General features: G+C 45.3%; 1 protein-coding gene across 1 annotated transcript in view; it reads right to left on the minus strand.

The window, feature by feature from the left end:
• LOC141106849 (uncharacterized) overlaps positions 1-12,182 on the minus strand; it is a 58,714-nt gene that overhangs the window by 20,805 nt on the left and 25,727 nt on the right. The gene's annotated exons all lie outside the window — the stretch shown is intronic.

The raw sequence follows: 12,182 nt of genomic DNA on the forward strand, positions 1-12,182 counted from the left end.
AATTAACCTGAATGCATGTCCAGGTGTTTTCTTCCATTCCAGATCCTGAATTAGATACAGGAACACACCAACTACTGTCTGGAGATCCTTGAGCCAAGTTATGATGGTCCATTCCAAGTTTTGCTGACCACAGCCACCTCAGTCAAGTTGGCCAGGAAGAACACCTGAATGCACGCTTATCACTGCAGGAGAGCGTGTTTTCGGGTGCTGCATATCCTTTTTCTGTTTGATCTAGGGGGGAGGGGCCCAGGAGGTGGCCATCACAAAAATGATAACATAATTACGTTTTGGTGTAACTCTTCAGGTACACATGTGACCACCTTTACCTTAGATTACTGTGACATAGTACCTTGTCCGTTTGACCCTTCATGGTGATGCCATTGGTACAGTGATATCCTGACGGTAAGGACATATATGTATGCCACACAGACAGTTACTGGGGACAGAGTTGTGGTTTCTGTGGGGGCCAGTGGGTTGGAACACAGGGCCAGAATGGGCGACCACAGAGTGCATTAGACAAAAAAGATGAAAATAGAAAGCCCCCATATCCTAACCAAAGATATCCCTGATACATACACTGACCCAGCACACAGTCAGAGGAGGAAGCGAGCAGCTCTCTCCGGAAGCTTTGATCCTCATGTATACATACATGTCATAGGGGTTACAAAGGGGGTCCCTGATGAGTTTAAAGCCAGGGATCAGGTAAAAGCTGGTTTTGAGTCTTTGATCCCCATAACAACTGTCAGCAAGAATGTAGATTGAATTAACTACATGTCATGGTTATGCAATAGAGTTTGTCGATCAGCATACCTGTCTCCATGTGTTCATCTCTAGAGACCAGCTGACCCTCACCTGACTGCTTTTGTAACCTCCCCTCTAAGCATGGCCCCACCCCAGGCCATATCAGGGAACCCTATATTAACCTGTGCACTGCAAGCCAGCAGTGCTGATCAACCACTGTGTGTTAGCCTCTATGTGTACTTGCTATGTTTCCTACATCTGATTTCTGTTACCGACTTTGGCCTGTTCCCGGCCATCCCTGTTTGCCTGTGACCCTGATGTTCCAGACAGCTCCCTCCTTCCTCATCTCCTGTAGTCTACCGTGAGCGTGAGCTGTGAGACCCTGGGGACCGCGACCTGGAGCCAGACTGCAGCGCAGTCCATCCTCACCACTAGAGGCTCTGGTGAACACCCGCTGGCTCTTAGACTCCGCGCCCTGGGGAATCTATGCTCTAGCTCCCAGTGGGATCTGTGTCAGTGATCCAGTAGACCTGATTCCTGAACCTCCCAGGGTACAATCCGCAGCAGTCAGCCGTAGGGTCTACTACCTTGCGGTGCACTCCTGATCCCAACGGTGTGCATCTGTCACCCAGCCTCTAGGTGACCTGACACTACACATATTATAACCAACAGAGATTTGTAAATTACTCTAAAGACGCCCTCCAGGGAATTGCTGACCAGCTAGCCCCCACTTCCTACATGACATTCCAGGACCTGATGGCCTTAGACATGGTGCTAGTGGGGAAAGGAGGTGTTTTGTAAAATCATATGAAAAACCGGGAACCTGTTGTACATACATTCCTGATAATACTGGCCCAAATGGTAAGGTTACTTTAGCTATAAAGAAATTAGAAGATCTGTCACTAGAGTTGAAGAAGAACTCAGGTATCACAGACCCATGGGACCAATATTTTAGCTGGATGAGTGGGTGGCAGAAGGTGCTCGCCCAGATACGGGTAACGGTATTAATAATCCTGGTTCTTTTAGCCCTGATTGTATGCTGTATTCTATCTTTTGTAAAAAGTTAATGAGCAAGGCTGTAGACAATAGCACACCTACATTTCTCCACCAAGAAGAAGAGGACCTCCTTATGATGGAAGATGACAAACCCTTCACTCCTCTACAGTCACTCCCTGTCCATAATCTCACAATCCTATAGGGTTATAGGGATAGATAGCGCCTGACTGCACCTCTCCAGCTGTATCGAGGAGGGAAGTGAACAGTTGCTGCCCAATTCTATATACAGCCTAAAAGAGTTGCTGAGGAGAAGGGCCAGGCTAAAAAGTAGGACCTTTAGTATTAGGGACAGAAAAGAGAAAATAGTCATTTTAGGGGGGATTGTGAAGGAATGTGATGTAGATAATAATAATAGTAATCTGAAAATGTCTATTTTCTTATGTGCATACATATTTTTCTCCTTACTCATTATATAAGTATACAGATTTGCTCTGTTCCTATATTTTCTCAAAATGGCGTGTACCCCCTACCTCCCACACACAGAAGAACGCGGAACTGGAGATAAGAACAAAGAGAGCCAAACCTCGTTATGAAAATTATCCATCTTCTTTTCTATCTTAACCAATGAGATGTACCTATTAGACTAACATAGCAATGACGTATTTGTGTGTATAAAACATTAACACCGCCTTGAATAAATCAGAAGTGGAATGAGTTAGCAATTCTGAGCGTGTCTCAGAGTGTTTACTTTATATGCATGCATATCTACACTTTTCAAATTAGAGACAGCAGCAGATAACCTTGAGCTCGATTGGAGCTCTTAATCATTTCCATAAAACTGTCCCCTGCATTCTGTACATTTCACACTCCTGTCCCCTGCATTCTGTACATTATACACTCCTGTCCCCAGCATTCGGTACATTACACACTCCTGTCCCCTTCATTCTGTGCATTACACACTCCTGTCCCCTGCATTCTGTGCATTACACACTCTTGTCCCCTGCATTCTGTACATTACACACTCCTTTCCCCTGCATTCTGTACATTACACACTCCTGTCCCCTGCGTTCTGTGCATTACACACTCCTGTCCCCTGCGTTCTGTACATTTCACACTCCTGTCCCCTGCATTCGGTACATTACACACTCCTGTCCCCTTCATTCTGTGCATTACACACTCCTGTCCCCTGCATTCTGTGCATTACACACTCCTGTCCCCTGCGTTCTGTACATTTCACACTCCTGTTCCCTGCATTCGGTACATTACACACTCCTGTCCCCTTCATTCTGTGCATTACACACTCCTGTCCCCTGCGTTCTGTACATTTCACACTCCTGTCCCCTGCATTCGGTACATTACACACTCCTGTCCCCTTCATTCTGTGCATTACACACTCCTGTCCCCTGCATTCTGTGCATTACACACTCTTGTCCCCTGCGTTCTGTTCATTACACACTCCTGTCCCCTGAATTTGGTACATTACACACTCCTGTCCCCTTCATTCTGTGCATTACACACTCCTGTCCCCTGCATTCTGTGCATTACACACTCTTGTCCCCTGCGTTCTGTACATTTCACACTCCTGTCCCCTGAATTTGGTACATTACACACTCCTGTCCCCTTCATTCTGTGCATTACATACTCCTGTCCCCTGCATTCTGTGCATTACACACTCCTGTCCCCTGCGTTCTGTACATTACACACTCCTGTCCCCTGCATTCTGTACATTACACACTCCTGTCCCCTGCGTTCTGTACATTACACACTCCTGTCCCCTGCATTCTGTACATTACACACACCTGTCCCCTGCATTCTGTACATTACACACACCTGTCCCCTGCATTCTGTACATTACACACTCTTGTCCCCTGCATTCTGTGCATTACACACTCCTATCCCCTGCCATCTGTGCATTACACACTCCTGTTCTCTACATTCTATGCATTACACACTCCTGTCCCCTGCATTCTGTACATTACACACTCCTGTCCCCTGCATTCTGTACACTACACACTCCTGTACCCTACATTCTGTACATTACTCACTCCTGTCCCCTGCATACTGTACATTACACACTCCTGTCCCCTGCATTCTGTACATTTCACACTCCTGTCCCCTGCATTCTGTTGATTACACACTCTTGTCCCCTGCATTCTGTACATTACACACTCCTGTCCCCTTCATTCTGTACATTACACACTCCTGTCCCCTTCATTCTGTACATTACACACTCCTGTCCCCTGCATTCTGTTGATTACACACTCCTGTCCTCTACATTCTGTACATTACACACTCCTGTCCCCTGCATTCTGTACATTACACACTCCTGTCCCCCTGCATTCTGTACATTACACACTCCTGTCTGACACTAAATAGTGCAAGAGTATGGTGGAATATCCAAGACAGTGGCAGAAAACTAACACTGCACATCACCCTAAACACACCATCCCCACCGTGAAACATGGTGCTGGCAGCTTCATGTGGTGGGGATGCTTTTCTTCAGGAGGGACAGGGAAGCTGGTCAGAGTTGATGGGAAGATGGATGGAGCCAAATAGAGGGCAATCTTAGAAGAAAAATTTGACAGACCTAGCCGGGACAGAGGCTTTTGGAGAGGACTGAATGCAGGCCTCTTGCCTTTCGACTATGGGCCCTGGATTTTAAGGAAACAATACTCTTTGTGAGGTGTATGCCTGGGGACCCTGAACTAATGTTACTTTGGATTCAAGTCCATGTCCCCCCAAAACACAAAACTCTGGGAACCCCGTATGTGCCATATTATAAATAGTGTTGTGGGGATATCTATTTATATCACGTCCAGCCGTATGCCAGAGAACTGAACAGTGGTGTAGGTTTGTGTTTGGAGTACGAGAAACCCATAAAAACCCCACCTTGACTCACATCTCCGAAAACCATACAAATACATGTTTATGGAATAAAGGATTCAACATTGGCAGCCTTTCTTATTTTCCTGTATAAATTGTATTAGTATTAAAAGTTGATATTATTATACATTTATTTTGAATGTTTTTGAAGAATACCTTCATTCTGGGCCTAACCTCCCACCTCATAAATGGTATCAGATGACTTTGACCTGAACACGTCCTTATACCACCATGTTGGCAATGTGCAGTGAGTCTCTTTAAACATGTTGTCTCATGCTGTTGTGTACCGTTTGCTGTGCTAGTTTGGGGTGGGGCTGTATTCCACTGTTTGTGTTTGTCTGCCTTGGATCACAGGATGTGTATCTCTATGGAGGGAGGGGGGATTCCTCCAGCAGCCCCCTGCTGATAAGACTGTGTACTGATGAGAAGTTTAAACACACCTGACCTGTGTGTCCATTGTCATTGGACAGTTTAACCCGTCCTCTTTTCCAAGGGTGGGGGGGAAAGAGTCTCTGAGTTATTTTATCTGTTGTGTCCATGTGTGAAAAAAATGAGTTGATTCCTGGTTGACCCTCAAGACAGAACATCTTGTCTCGTATTTGGGGGGAGAGTTATTCATATGGGTTTCTTGTTCGGCTGATCGGAGTTTTCGGTAGCTGCCTTGGTGTTCAGGAAGGGAATGTACTAAACGACTTTAACCCCTTATATACTCGGGGTGTCATTACAAAAACCTGTTAGAGTCTGCAAAAAACTTGAAACTGGGGAGGAGGTTCACCTTCCAGCAGGAAACAACCCGAAACATCCAGCCAGAGCTACAATGGAATGGTTTAGATCAAAGCATATTCATGTGTTAGAATGGCCCAGTCACAGTGCAGACCTAAATCACATTAAGAATCTGTGACAAGACTTGAAAATTGCTGTTCACAGACGCTCTCCATTCAATCTGCCAAATATTTTGCAAAGAAGAATGGGCAGAAATGTCCCTCTCTAGATGTGCAAAGCTGGTAGAGACATCCCCAAAAAGACTTGCAGCTGTAATTGCAGAGAAAGGGGGTTCTACAAAGTATTGACTCCGGGGGGCGCCATACAAATGTACCCCCCCACACTTTTCACATATTTATTTGTATCATTTATAATTTTCCTTCCACTTCACAATTATGTGACACTTTGTGTTGGTCTATAACATAAAATCCCAATAAAATACATTTACGTTTTTGGTTGTGACATTAAAAAATGTGGGAGATTTCAAGGGGTATGAATACTTTTTCAAGGCGCTGTAGCAGATCCTTAGAGAAGCCTGCGTGCTGTTTTTTTTTTTTGGATAGAAGTTGCATGGAAATGTAATTTGCAGCAATTTTAAACTTTTTTCCTTCATAAAGGTCGGCGTTGCTGCAGCACTTTCTGTACATCACAGAGATATCCCCCTTCACAGGAAGGGTTAGGACCCCCCAGACATGTTATTTAACCGCTTCAGATCCGGGCCATTGCCAAATGACGGCAACAGCGTGGATCTGAAATACCAGGATGACGTCTATTGACGTCGTCCCCTTTCCTCATTCTCAGCGCGCGAGAGCGCGCCTCGGGGAAAATCTGTGTTGGCCGTGTCCCTTGGACACAGCCAATCACAGATCGCTGTACACGGCCAATCACGTAAGCGGCCGTTCACAACGCGATCGCCGTCTCCAATGAGAGATGATCTGAAATGTAAACAATTGAGATCATCTCTCATTGCCGGCTCTCTCTCCTTACACAGAGACAGCGTGTGAGGAGAGAGAGCTTCTGTGAGTAGTTTTATAAAGTCTAATAGCGTAGTGTGCCCAAAAAGTGCCCAACAGTGACATCAATATACTGCTATCTGTGCCCATCTGTGCATATCAGTGCCCACTTGTGCCATCAGTGCATCATCAGTGCCCGTCTGTGCCCATCAGTGCCCATCAGTGCCCATCTGCAATCAGTGCGCATCTGTGCCGACCCATCAGTGCCCATCTGTGCCATCTCATCAGTGCCTATCTGTACCAATCAGTGCCCATCTGTGTCGCTTCAGTGTACATCTGTGCCGCCTTATCAGTGCCCATCTGTGCTGCCTTATCAGTGCCCATCTGTGCCGCCTCATCAGTGCCATCTGTGCCACCTCATCAGTGCCACATCAGTGCATATCTGTGCCCACCTGTGCCGCCTCATTAGTGTAAATCTGTGCAATCAGTGCACATCTGTGCTGCTTCCTCAGTGCCCATCTGTGCTGCCTCAGTGCCCATTTGTGCCGCCTCATCAGTGCCCATCTGTGCGATCAGTGCCCATCTGTGCCGCCTCATCAGTGCCCATCTGTGCTGCCTCAGTGCCCATTTGTGCCGCCTCATCAGTGCCCATCTGTGCGATCAGTGCCCATCTGTGCCGCCTCATCAGTGCCCATCTGTGCTGCCTCAGTGCCCATTTGTGCCGCCTCATCAGTGCCCATCTGTGCGATCAGTGCCCATCTGTGCCGCCTCATCAGTGCCCATCTGTGCGATCAGTGCCCATCTGTGCCGCCTCATCAGTGCACATCTGTGGCATCAATCAGTGCCACCTCATCAGTGCAGGCTTAGCACACAGCTGTGCAATCTCATAACCACCAGCAGCCATGTCCAAAAAAAGCTTTTCCGCCGAGGAGGCATACCAAATTCTTTCCACGGCCGACGAGAGCAACGGGGAGCTCTCTTGTTCGGATTCCCTTTCCAATTCGGATTCTGACGTAAATTATGAGCCAGTCCTCAGTAGTGAAACACTTACAGACTCAGAGGAGGAAGAAACTCGGCCCGCCAAACGAAGGCGTTCTAGTGAGGAGGCAGCGGCATCCACCAACACAGCAGTACCTCGGCAAGAAAGGCCAAGTACCAGTGGGGTGTCACCCCAGCCCCAAAGGGTTAGGTCCCATGCCAGCCTTCCCTTTGCACTTCAGAACCCCTTGTGGCTTCCTTCCTAATTCAGGAGAAGCTAGCGTTCCCCCTTTCACTGCCCAGCCAGGAGTCCAGGTGGATACAGAGAATTTCACCCCAATTAACTTTTTTAATTTAATTTTTACGGAGGACGTGTTGGCGTCAATTGTGGCCCAGTGCAACCTGTATGCACAGCAATTTATTTTGCAAAATCCCACATCATATTATGCCCGTCCCTATGAGTGGAGAGACCTGACAGTGGAGGAGTTCAAGGTTTTTTTGGGCCTCACATTTAATATGGGGCTCACCAAAAAAAACGAATTCCGTTCCTATTGGTCAACCCACCCCCTCCACCACATGCCGATCTTCTCCGCGGTAATGCCCAGAAGCAGGTATCTGATGATAATGAGGTTCCTACATTTCAGCGACAATACCCAGTGCCCTCCCCGAACTGATCCAAATTATGACAGGCTTTACAAAATTCGGCCAATATTAAATTATTTTTCTGAAGTATTCCCCCAGCTGTTCACCCCGGACCAAAACATATGTGTGGATGAGTCCCTTGTTAGCGGCAGGCTTAAAATTAAGCAATTTATCCCCAGCAAAAGGGCCCACTATGGGGTGAAGGTGTACAAATTATGTGACCGAGCCACAGGGTACACATATTCCTTCAAAGTGTACGAAGGGAAGGACACCCAGCTGCAGCCCCCTAATTGCCCGGACTACTTGGGAACCAGCGGGAAAGTTGTTTGGGACCTCATATACCCCCTACTCGACAAAGGATACCACCTGTATGTAGACAACTTCTACACTTCTCTGCCCCTGTTCCACAACCTTCATCGGAAGAAGACACCAGCATGTGGCACCGTAAAAAAAAATCGGAAGGGCTTTCCTCAAAGTCTTGTTAATAAGAAGTTGAGAAAAGGAGAAACGGCAAGTCTGCGTAACAAAGAGATTCTGGCAGTGAATTGGAGGGACAGAAGGGATGTGTATATGTTGTCTTCCATCCACAATAACACCTATGTGGAAATCCCCAGAAGGAATGGCCCCATCCAGAAACCCACATGCATCCATCAATACAATTCGTTTATGGGGGGAGTCGACTTCAACAATCAAATGTTGGAACCATACCTTGCCACAAGAAGGACATACCATTGGTACAAAAAAGTATTGATTTATTTTTTTCAATTGGCCATATACAACTCCTATATCATTTACCGCAACTCCACCCAAAGTATTGATTTATTTTTTTCAATTGGCCATATACAACTCCTATATCATTTACTGCAACTCCACCCAAAGCCCCCAACCCTTCCTTGGCTACCAGGAGGAAATTTACACTGCCCTTATATTCCCAAACGGCCCACCAGAAAACATCCGATCAGATGTTGTTAGTCGACTCTCCGAACGCCACTTTCCAGATAAACTCCCTCCCAAACCAACAGGCCAAAGACGTCAAAAAAGATGTAAGGTGTGTACCAGAGCAGGAGTCAGAAGAGACACATCTTATTATTGTGCACAATGTCCTTCCCAACCAGGCCTCTGTATAGGTGAATGTTTCCGCCGTTACCATACTTCACTAAATTATTAGTGAAGTATGGTAAACGTAATCCTCAGTTCCTGCCTTCACACACCTTATGCCACTGCCTGCTCTGTAACTGACCCTGGCTTGTTATTTGACCATGCTTCTGCCTGCCGATTTTGTACATACCGCTGCCTGATCTGGAACTGACCCTGGACTGTTATTCGACCACGCTTCTGCCTGACGATTCTGTACATACCTTTGCCTGATATGGAACTGACCCTGGACTGTTATTCGACCATGCTTCTGCCTAACGATTCTGTGCATACCTCTGCCTGATATGGAACTGACCCTGGACTGTTATTCGACCATGCTTCTGCCTAACGATTCTGTACATACCTTTTCCTGATCTGGAACTGACCTTGGACTGTTTGACCAAGCCTCTTGCCTGCCTCTTGGACTGATCTTGTACCCTGCAACTGGACTAGTGGGATTCAACACAGGGGTCTCACATATGTGAGGGGCTCCAGAATAGATTTTCTGGATGAAGAAAACAATTTTCTTTGTTTTCTCATTCCTAGATTAGGGTCTGGAGACTCGGAGGCTTCAAAGAGATTTGGGTGGGAGAAGCCTCTACCCCTGTCCCCATTCTGTCCTGAACGAGGCCCTACTTCTGCCTGCTGCCTGTAGGACTTACTGCCGTCATGCCTCTGTTTGTCGCACTGACCACAGCACATGGACCTTGTTCCTGCCTACTACCAAGACCAATATTTTGGCACTGCTGACAATCTCTGCCTGCACTGACCCTGCACTGCACTGACCTATGGACAGTATCCATGCCTGCTGCCTGTACTGACTATGGACAGTATTTCTGCCTGCTGCCTGAAAAATTGTGTTCGCTGTTGCTGACCAAGTCCCTGCCTGCTGCCTGGATCAGTGCTATCCTCCTGTGGACAACTGTACTACTAAAACCACAGGTAATCTTTTGTTTCTCTTTGCTCAGCATAATGTATTTTGGGGTGTAATTCTTGGTATGTGCATGCTATGTGTCCCTGGAACACCTGATGGCGTTCCTTGCATGTTGGATCTCTGTATGTGGCCAGGCTGTGTAAAGGTCTCACACATGTGGTATTGCCATACTCAGAAGGAGTGGCAGAATGTATTTTGGGGTGTCATTTTTTGCTATTTAAATGCCATGTGTTGGAAATATCTTATAAACGGACAACTTTGTGTAAAAAAAAAATGCGTTTTAATTTTTTCCCACATTTTCCAAAAACTTCTGGAAAAAAATGAACCGTTCAAAAGACTCATTATGCCTCATAGATTATACGTTGGGGTGTTAGCTGTCCCAAATGGGGGTCATTTTGTGGGCGTTTCCGTTCTCCTGGTGCTCCAGGGCCTTCAAAAGTGTAATAGGTGGGTGAGAAATGAGATGTGTAATTTATGCTCGTAGATCGCCTGAAGGTGCTACTTCCCTGGCGGGCCTCTGTATGTGGTCAGGCTGTGTAAAAGTCTCACACATGTGGTATCAGTATACTCAGGAGGAATAGCAGAATGTATTTTGGGGTGTCATTTTTGCTATGTAAATGCTATGTGTTGGAAATATCTTATAAACGGACAACTTTGTGTAAAAAAAAAAAAATGCATTTTCATTTTTTTCCACATTTTCCAAAAACTTCTGGAAAAAAATGAACCGTTCAAAAGACTCATTATGCCTCATAGATTATACGTTGGAGTGTTAGATTTCCAAAATGGGGTCATTTCCATTGTCCTGGTGCTCTAGGGCCTTCAAAAGTGTAATAGGTAGTCAACAAGTTAGATGGGTAATTTATGCTCCTTGAACACCTGATGATGCTCCCTGCATGTTGGGCCTCTGTATGTGGCCAGTTAGCGAAAAAGTCCCACACATGTGGTATTGTAATACTCAGGAGGAGTAGCCGAATGTATTTTGGGGTGTCATTTGTGGTATGCACATTCCATGTGAGAGAAATAAGCTATTACAATGACAATTTTCTGAAAAAAATTTAAAAATAAAAAAGAAACCTTAATTTGCAAAGAATTGTGGGAAAAAATAACAACTTCAAATAACTCACCATACCTTTTACTAAATACCCTGGAATGTCTACTTTCCAAAAAGGGGTCATTTGGGGGGCATTTGTACTTTCCTGGCTTGTTAGGGTCTCAAGAAATGAGATAGGCCTCAGTACATCAGGTCTGATCAGATGTGATCATTTTTTTATGATTTGCACCATAGCTTGTAGACGCTATAAATTTTACACAGACCAAATAATATCCACTAATTTGGGTTATTTTTACCAAAGATATGTAGCAGTATAAATTGTGGCCAGCATTTATGAATAAAAATTGCTAATTTGCAAAATTTTATCACAGAAACGAAGAAAAAAGCATTTTTTTCAAAATTTTCGGTCTTTTTTCATTTATAGCGCAAAAATTAAAAAACCCAGAGGTGATCAAATACCACCAAATGAAAGCTCTATTTGTATGAAAAAAAGGACAAAAAAATCATTTGGGTACAGTGTTGCATGACTGAGTAATTGTCATTCAAAGTGTGAGAGCACTGAAAGCTGACAATTGGTCTGGGCAGGAGGGGGGTTTAGGTGCCCAGTAAGCAAGTAGTTAAAGGAATTGGACATTTTTAATGTTTCACTTTAAGCATTTAAAAAGAAAATCGCTGCTCCTGGCTGAATGTAAATTTTATTTGTGATAAAATATGATTTCCAGGGCAGTGCAAAATACAAAACAATTCTATACAGAACTTACACATTTCCTTTACACATTCATTCTACAAAGTGTTTAGAAACAGACCTGTAAATGTTTGTGAAATCTTCCACCACAAAATGTACTCAGCCAATGAGAGGTAATGACTCCATTTTTATTTTTCTCCCGCTATCAATGGCCAACACGGTACAACACTTCATCCATGTCTTTGGTGATCTCTGATCTCCTTATCAAGTGTTTCCTCCATGATGAAGATCAGCCATGGAGTATATCTGAGGTGTATATCAGGGTGTGCTTCTTCCCCACATGTCCATCAACATTCATATACAAGACATTTCCCACACTCACTAATACACCTCGAGGGTTGTGTGGGACCCCTGATGTACAGG

Source organism: Aquarana catesbeiana, linkage group LG08, assembly GCF_042186555.1.
Source record: "Aquarana catesbeiana isolate 2022-GZ linkage group LG08, ASM4218655v1, whole genome shotgun sequence".
NCBI classification, from domain to species: Eukaryota; Metazoa; Chordata; class Amphibia; order Anura; family Ranidae; genus Aquarana; species Aquarana catesbeiana.